Source organism: Pinus tabuliformis, chromosome 1_1 (genome assembly GCF_031772625.1).
Source record: "Pinus tabuliformis cultivar Carrire ecotype Pingquan chromosome 1_1, CPIR1, whole genome shotgun sequence".
Taxonomy (NCBI): domain Eukaryota; kingdom Viridiplantae; phylum Streptophyta; class Pinopsida; order Pinales; family Pinaceae; genus Pinus; species Pinus tabuliformis.
Genome location: NC_142297.1, coordinates 730,865,194 through 730,873,772, shown reverse-complemented (window position 1 = coordinate 730,873,772; position 8,579 = coordinate 730,865,194). Strand labels below are relative to the sequence as shown.

At 27.6% G+C, this 8,579-nt stretch overlaps 1 pseudogene; it reads right to left on the bottom strand.

Moving 5' to 3' along the window:
- Nucleotides 1-7,061: 7,061 nt before the first annotated feature.
- LOC149216008 (protein BPS1, chloroplastic-like) lies at nucleotides 7,062-7,875 on the bottom strand (annotated as a pseudogene).
- Between the last annotated feature and the right edge of the window lie 704 nt (nucleotides 7,876-8,579).

The following is an 8,579-nucleotide window of genomic DNA, read 5'->3' as shown; positions in this document are numbered from 1 at the left end:
AGCTTGACCATTGTTTTTCCACCCACAGAGGGTTTTGTTTTTTGGGTCTTTCAAGAACAATCGAGAGTTGTTTATTTAACTAGGAATATATACATATACAGACATGGTCTACGGTTTTGCCAATTTGGCTTGGCCCCTCCCTTAATTTAGATTTGGGAAGCAAGAATCCATGACTATTTGTATAATGTTATTTGTGTTTAAAAGACTACTGTACCGAGGTGGCCTTGAAGATACTACAGTTTCTGTTCTTAATTTCTTTTACAGTGTTCCATTCTTGCTTGCTAAGACTTACCCTTATTTCTCTACTATACATTGAGCAATACGTATTTTTTCACTGGTTATGAATAGGAGCTCAACATGTATTTTGTCACTGGTTATGAATATGTTGCAATGATTCCTGTTTCAGTGGAACAATTTTACTTACAGGGTTATTCCCTTAATATGCAGATTTGATAGACTTAAAAGTCCCTTGTTTTTGTTGTATATTGTTGATTCTAAACAATATCACTGCTTCTAAAGGTTGCAATCACAATATCTTTCAAGCATCATGATTTCTATTTTAATACGACTTGTGTCCTTCAAGTATTCTTTTTCTGTTTCATATGAATGGAGGGTCTATACCCAGAATGAAATAGTTCTTTCAGTTGTAATTGTTACTGTAAATTAATTTAATTTCTATATTTATTTCAGAAATGAACTCTTTCTCCTTAGCATTGGAAAATTACATGACCTCAGGGAAAGTGATTATTAATGTCAAACTCTCAAACAAAATTGATTATTGAATGTGTTTGACAGCTGATTAATCAACCATCTATTTTAGTTTTTACCTAAAACTAACTGTGACCAATTTAGCAATAGTAACTCACCAACCGGTAGAGCAAGCAATGAGTAGCCAAACCCAATTCATAATTGTTCATGCATAACACTGACTTGATAGTATTTTATATGGCTGCTGGCAAATCTTATACTAGTAGGTGCTATTATAGTAAGTCCACCAACCAGTTGAGCAAGCCATGAGTAGACCAAACCTAGTTCGTCAATTTTCATGCATAAAACTGACTTGATAGTATTTCATATGGCTTCTGGAAAGTCTTATACTAGTAGGTGGTATTACAGTAAGTACACCAACCGGTAGAGCAAGCCATGAGTAGACCAAATGCAATTCATCAATTTTCACGCATAAAACTGGCTTGATAGTATTTCATTTGGCTGCTGGCAAGTCTTATACTAGTAGGTGGTATTACAGTAAGTCCATTTGTTTTGCCTACATTAGAAGTTGCGACTATTGAAAGCGATTCACTAAATACTAACATCCATAAAACGCTCACTAAATACTAACGTCCATAAAACGCTTTCTCAGGACCACTTCAGATAGACCATTCAGTTAATATAAACTGAAGAAAAGTAAAACACTTTGTATAGTAATTTTGAAATCCTTATCAAGCTATTAACAACCTTTGCAACCTTGCACTCACTAAGAAAATATCAAATCAATTTGTAACTCACCACTCCTATGATTTGTAACGTCCACTCCTAATATTAAACACCTGATGCACTCTTATTGAAATTCCACGTGTACCACTTAATCAACTAAGCCACCAAACCTGTTTCAGATACCTTGCCTCGTATGTTATTACCAAAGTCAACCCTGTACTTTATCACGCACAATTTACTCCCTATCACTAAATCTTGCCAGGTGCATTTTAGCAATATGGTTACAAATGCTTTTATTTACAACTTAATATGTCACAACACCAGTATCAATTTTTTTAAGATCTCATCCAATATTCTATTAGCGTTTTGGGGTGTGCCTTCCTTGCATAGTGTGTCCATGATGGTGGCATATGCAACCATATCTATTCGAATAATTTTATTGCCTTTCATCTAGTAATGCAATGTGCAATCATATCTGTTCGGATAATTTTATTTCCTTTCATCTAGTAATGCAATAATTTTATTGCCTTTCATCTAGTAATGCAATGTAGTTGAGAAATCATAAAATAATATAAATTTGTTATAAAATAATTTATCATTATGCCTTTGTAATTTATTAATTGTAATTGGTCAATATTACTATTATTGCCATCTATGAAACATGCTTCAAGTAATCAAGGTTTGATTTACTCACATTAATAAAAAATACACATTTAATATTGAGTAAACAAATTTGATTATTAATATAATACACATTTATAATCATTGAATTTAAGTAATAAAAAATGGAATATGTAATCTCAATCTGAAGTTGACAAATCATAAAATAATATAAATTTGTCATAAAATAATTTATCATTATGCCTTTGTAATTTATTTATTATAATTGGTCAATATTACTATTATTTCCATCTATGAAACATGCTTCAAGTAATCAAGATTCGATTTACTTATATTAATAAAAAATACACATTTAATATTGAGTAAACAAAATTGATTATTAATACAATACACATATATAATCATTGAATTTAATTAATAAAAATTGGCATATGTAATCTCAATTTGAGAGCATTTCTGCGCCGAGACAGGTGCATGACATCAAATGACACCAATAAACCAGTAACACTCTTCATGTCATTGTTTTAATGATTTACGGAATGGAATTGTAAAGAACCTTTGTTTTAGTGACTTAAATTTCAATACAACATTACACCATCTTGGAGGATACACTTATGCTCTTTGATTCAACTATGTTTACATTCAACGTCTTTAGCATTATAAATAACAAAGTGCATTATAAATAACAAAGTGCATTTTAAATAACAAAGTTCATGACAGGAGAAGAAGTTTAAAGTTATTAAATATGACAAGAATATTTTTATACACAATTTTATTACAATTAAAATTGAATATATATATATATATATATATATATATATATATATATACTTTAGTTGGATTATTTTAACGAGAATGTCAAAGCACCTCACAACTAATCCAATTGATAGACATTTATCATATAATCAATTTCCAACTATATGATTATAAAGAAAGACAAACAAGAAAGGGATGACATATTATTAAATATATATGATAAGTAACATTTAAACAATAAAGTCTTACCTAGTTTTTCTTTAAAGTAAAATAATAAATAAATAGGTTTTTCAAATAACATATAAATGAGTTCTTACTGTCATTTTCATTAAAATGGCAAAAAAATATGTTTTAAAATTTATTTTATATAATGCCTTTTTAAAGTAAAAAAATGAATAATATTTTTTAAAGATTTACTATATAATATAGATTTTTTTAATTACAAATTTACTTTAAATTAAATTTCTCAAAACCTTAATATATTTATATGAGATTTTTTTTTGATATATTATATATATTTTAATTTATTTTTTCAATATATATATATATATAGAATTTATGGGAAGTATTATGTTTTTATGTTTTTATTCACTAATTCTAAACATAAAATTATGAAATGTAATGATTTTATAGAGTTTATTACAAGTATTATATATTTATAAACTAAATTTAAATAAATTGCACTTAAAAATATACCCTATATTATAGTGCACTTTCCATGTCAAATACTGAAACTGTCATTTTGACATACTAAGGTAATTTCCAAATACTAACATTAGTTAGCCAATCATCATCTAGGTCTCTTCCTTAAAAGAAAGACAAATAGAGATTCATTCATTTAAACTGTGCTACTCTAATGTCCATAGTACATACAATGTAAACAATGTCAGACAAATTGTTTCACATTTATATTTGGTGGAGTAAAATAACAGACCACATTTTATTTACATTTATGTTGAAATAATTGTCTTTTCATGAAATTCAGTTTTCTAATAATTAAGATAAAAACATAAACATTATAATGTTTATGTTTTTATCTTAATTATTAGAAAACTGAATTTCATGAAAAGACAAAAATATAGTCTAATTCTTTTATGTTTATTTTTTATTTTTTTTAGAAGAATTGTGGTGACATAATCTTTTATATTTATATTTTTTTAATAGAAATTTGGTAACACAATTTTTGATGGTATGATAATTTAATTATAATTTTTAGTTAATTAAATTACTTTTTAATGTACAAATAAATTTAAATCCAAAAAATTGAAAATTGTGAATGGTAAAAACTATATAACTTAAATTTACAGTTTCAACCAATTCTTACTCAAATTTAGACAAAATCAATTCAAAAATATATCCAAAAATAAATAAAAGATAGAAGACATACATATAAATTATTACAGTGAAAGAAAATGCACAAATTACAACATGGAACATAAACTTTGAAAAATATGCTAGGTTTTAAATTTATACATTTAATAACCATTTAAAAAATACTTAATTTTCATATAATAACAAAAAATTAAATCCAACATAATTAAGATTTTTGCTAAATTTTGTTGTTTTGGGCTTTAATTTATAAAATTAAGAATAATACCTACATCACATATATTCATGTTCCAAAGTTTCATAACTATTTATTCAATTTGTATTATCACTATTTCTTAGATTTTATGGTTAATAGCCCAATGACCGTTTAATAGTTAGTTGACGAATATTTATGAACAATTAAATAACTTTTTTTTCTTCTTCCTAATCTCTTATTTTCCATTTTTACTTCTTTTTCTTTCAATTTTAGTTTAGGGTTCTCCATACACTTTTATATGCTTTCATTTTGCGAAATCTTTATAATTTTTTACTTTAATTGAACTATATTTAAACAAAACAGTAGGTACTCGCTACTATGTAGCTTGTTGGAATTGGAAGTAGGCGTTGATTAAATAATAAAAGATATGTTACAATTGCTTTTTACTTTGAAATATAAGTATTTGGAGTAAATTGATAGTATGCTTTTATTTATTAATATGAATTAATTATTTATTTATGTAAATATATTTTGAAATAAGATTTAATTTCATAAGTTAATAATATTATTATTTTTCATCTACTTTTAAATGCAAAATTATTTTTCTTAAATATTTAGAAGAATTAAAAAGAGATTAAATCACAAATTATTAGATATTTAAACATCAATTTTAAAATAACTCATACATGTATATACACCTTAGTCAATGTTTTGTATCTTTGTACTCCTTTATAGATTGAAGACTTCATTTTTTTCCATTTTAATTACAAATTAGACATGTAATACATCTCATCTATGTATTTTTATTTCTTTAAATGCAATTAGAAATAAGTAATTGGCTTTTCATAATCATTATAGACTATGAATATAACAGTTATTAACAATCAAAGATGACCATACTAAATAACATTAAGGATGTAAATCCTTGTTGATGTGACCTTGTTCTTCTTTTACCAAAAGGATATTAATGCTAGATTATGTCAAAGATGACGATAATCAACAACATTAAGGATGTAAATTCTTGTTGACATGACCTTGATGTAAATTAGGGAAGGAAAATTGTTCTTCTTTTACCAAAAGGATATTAATGCTAGATTATGTGAATCTGAAATTACATTATCATGGCAAGTCAATAATAAGGATAAATACACTCGTGCTAGTTCATTTTTTTACTTGCAGATATCTATCTCTCTATCTTGTTTATCCAAAATAAAATCCAATTGGAAAATATATTGCATCAACATGTGTAGAGTGTTCCTTCTAAATTTTGTGAAGAGAATGGGCCTATTGAGCTTAGGCCAACCAAAACTAAAGATGAACACTTTGTATTTTCATAAAAAGGTGTTGATTATTATTTGTTTCGGAATTTACTTTATAAGTCAATATTTCAAAGATGAACTCGTGAAAGGAAATCAATATTTAAGATCGTCATTCTAAATTGTGTATAGAATGGGCCTATTGTGCTGAGGCCAGCCAAAACTAAAGATGAACAATTTGTATTTTCATAAAAAGGTGTTGATTATTAGTTGTTTCGGAATTTACTTTATAAATCAATATGAAGAAGGGATATATAGAAAAAAATGAATATTTTTTATTTAGTTTTTGGGAGTCATTTAGAATAAAGTTACAGTAAAATAAATAGTGTCAACTCAAATTTAAAGTTATATATATTGTTTAAATCTTCATGGTTTATTAAGAGCTTTGCCTTACGATATCACAATATTACATGTACAAAATTGTTTGTTTCTCCTTGCTTGCAAAGACACTTTTCATTTAGATTTATCCATATTCTTTTTTTATTGCTAACTTGAATTGAAAGCATGGAGATTGTTTCTTGAAAGTATTGTTGTTTTTTAGGTGATAATTGGTTTGAGATCATAATAATAAAATCTCAATTTGTGGGCTAGATAGTGCTTAATCTTCATCCAATAATAAATTTACAATATCATGTTTTTTTTTTTCCCTCAATAGTGCCACATTGAAGTCCTCGAGAAATAAGGGAGGTTACTTCACATTTCTTAGGCTTGAGATTTTCTATTGTTGTGGAAACATCTAGTTTGTGGGAAGGAGGAGATTCATTTGGATTTATTTTCATGAATATTTATGTTATATTGCAAAATATATTTTTCCTCATAATCAGATTTCAATGCATACTTATTAAACACAAAAGAAATATGAGAAACATATCAAAGTAATTTATTTTATCTTGAAATCATCATAAAACTATTTAAAAAAAGATATAGGTTTTTAGTTTTTCTCACAACAAAGGTGATTTTGCATAGAATTAAATAAAAAATAATATATAGCTGTATTGGATATCACTAAATAGAATAAATTTAAGCATACCAAAAATGCTGAATTTGCATTTTTTATTCCACTAACCATATTGTTCCATTATTGAAGAGAAATGCATACACTGCAATTTTGCATTATTCAAGAGAATTAGACATGTACATAAAGTTTTAGTTAGTTAAGAGATACATATACAGTAAATTTAAATTATTCAAGAGAATTATATATTTAGGTTTAGGACAATTATAAATTCCCCATGGAGGATCTCAAAGTCAGGCATGACTAAGAATAAAGCCTAATTTTGTACACTACACAAGAATGGAAGCCCTTTTAATGATCCCTACATTGACTCACAAAAATATCAAACTCTTAATGTCTGTCTCAAAAAATATTTTCTTTTTTGTTAATTCACAAAATAAAACATATATACTGTCTAAATCCTAGGGTGGGTGAAAACCCCAAGGAGAGCCACCCGACTCAACACAAGCATCCAATAAATCTCCTTAATCTAATTTTATAAAGGAATCACACCTTTATACAAGACCTCAACATATCTCTATTGTTTCCTAACTAATTGCCTTACCTCATCTGTCTTTCCCGATTTAAGGCAGAGCTAGTCTTATTAGCCAACATCTTGTCTAGAAAAATATATAACTTCTTAATCTTAGAATGCACACAATCCAATTCATGGAGAATAGTAGAGGAGGAAGCCATGGATGCCTTCTTACCAATTTATTCCTTCACTTTCCTTTGTGGTTTGAGCATTGAATAAGCCCAAGAAGGGTAACTATTGGTTGGATGTAGGTTAGGTAGAGGCCTTCTAGGTTAGGCCAGTAGGGTAGAAACTACAATCCCATGAGAAAAAATAATGGCCATATTTCCTCCATACATGGAAGGTAACAACGGATTGGCTTTGGACCCATTGAGAGATAATGGTGAGGTTAACTTCTCCTCCATTCTTCTAAGCTAGAGTTGCACTTTTCCAACTTGGATCTCTGTTTCCCTTGTCTACCAAGGTCTTTGTCCTTCTTCTTTATGGCTTCGATGCGTTCATAAAGAATGTTTTTTTCCCTGATCAAGTTTTTTTCATTCATGTTGTCCTTATTACCGAAGTAGTGAAAGGCGAGTTGCACCATCATCCAGTATCGCTCCACACCTGTGAAGCTCTCCTTGATGATATTACATATGTCTGGGAGTTTAATGCTATCATCCAGATAATCAATACACCCATGGTATTTTTCATCCATGTTTCCTAGTATTTCACTCAATTTTTTGAATAACATTAGAAAAAGTGGGTATCTACATCTATATTTGGACATATTCATTCACTACATATCTTTCTATTCTAGAATGCTATAGAAGTAATGCTAAATATGACAAGGCATCAGAGTAGACAATGCAGTGCATATAACCTAGTGGAATAGATCTCCTTGGCTCTTTGATATGGATTGTCTAAGTAGGCATGAGCCATCATTCCAAGAAAGAGGAAAAGTACTTATTTGTTGATTTATGTAAACATATTACAAACTTCTCATAGTTTTGATTTTCTATTTGACTAAATTATATTAATCTCAATGCTTGATTTTTATAATAAAATGAGCTACATGACTCTATGTATTTGATGCCTTATTGATTCCAATGTTGAATAGAGTGCATTTCATTATATATTTCAATTCTCATTGATTTCTTCTTTAGGATCACAAACTGAACAAAAAAATTTCAGAATAAAACCTATAACGTAAAAATATTATGTATAATATCTTGAAAAAGAAAATCAACTCCTATTTTTATAATTAAATTCTTCGGTAATATATTAATCTCTTTTTAAAAGAACAATTAATTAACCCCAAAGAGTTACATCTTGAAATATTTGTCTGTTCCTGTGATCATTTCTTTTGCATACTATGTCTTATCAAGAAATGTGCAAGCCCCTTCATGTTCCCATTTTTGA